Source organism: Monodon monoceros, unplaced genomic scaffold, assembly GCF_005190385.1.
Source record: "Monodon monoceros isolate NGI ecotype Baffin Bay Population unplaced genomic scaffold, NGI_Narwhal_1 Super_Scaffold_21, whole genome shotgun sequence".
Classification (NCBI taxonomy): Eukaryota; Metazoa; Chordata; class Mammalia; order Artiodactyla; family Monodontidae; genus Monodon; species Monodon monoceros.
In genome coordinates this window covers 148415240-148416024 of record NW_021703778.1, presented here as the reverse complement: position 1 = coordinate 148416024, position 785 = coordinate 148415240, and positions in this window count along the sequence as shown.

Below are 785 nucleotides of genomic sequence, written 5' to 3'. Positions count from 1 at the left end.
ATGTGTTAATTTCTTCCTACCTGCAGTCGTTCACAGGTGAGCCTGGTCTGGATGTTTCCTGTGAACTGAACAAAGGTATTTTAGCTTAATGCTCATTGCCTGAAAGGCAGGGTTTCCAGAGATGGGCCATTATGTATAATTTAAGCTTATAGGCAACATCCCTTTAGTGATTAACTTGTAATAGAATACAAAAGGTTCTTCCATATTACATTGGCAGGTCAGTTAAACTCACATGACAGGCGGTGTGTGATTACGTGCAGAAAGCAGCCCTGTCTGTAACAGGTGTTAGAGAAGGTCAGAGCGCTACATGTTTGGGAAGAAGGTGAAATGCCAAGAAAATGGGGATTTTGCTTCATTCAATGCTGTCCCCAGTGCCTGGAGACATGCCTGGCCCCTGTGGGTGCTCAATAAGTAAAAGTGAATAAATGAATAACTTGGAGAGACATTTGATATATCTGGGCCATGCTCCTCATCTTACAGGTCAAGAAATTCAGTCCGGGGGGGACGGATGGGGGCTGACCCCTTACGAGGTCCCAGGGAACCGGGACAGCAGGGGTGAGAGCCTCCTGGCCATTTTCTCCAGGGCACTCTCCCCTCTGCCACAGGCTGGGGTGGACAGGTCAAGCCAGATGTGCCCTGCAATCGTAGTACATGGGTTCCATGAATTTGTGATAACGTAGGTAAGGGTTAAGCTGCTTTCCCTTTTAAACTATCAAAGGATTTCCCCAAATGGTAAGGAATATGAACAGGATTATATGGAAAATGTTTAGTCCATTTGAAAGTAG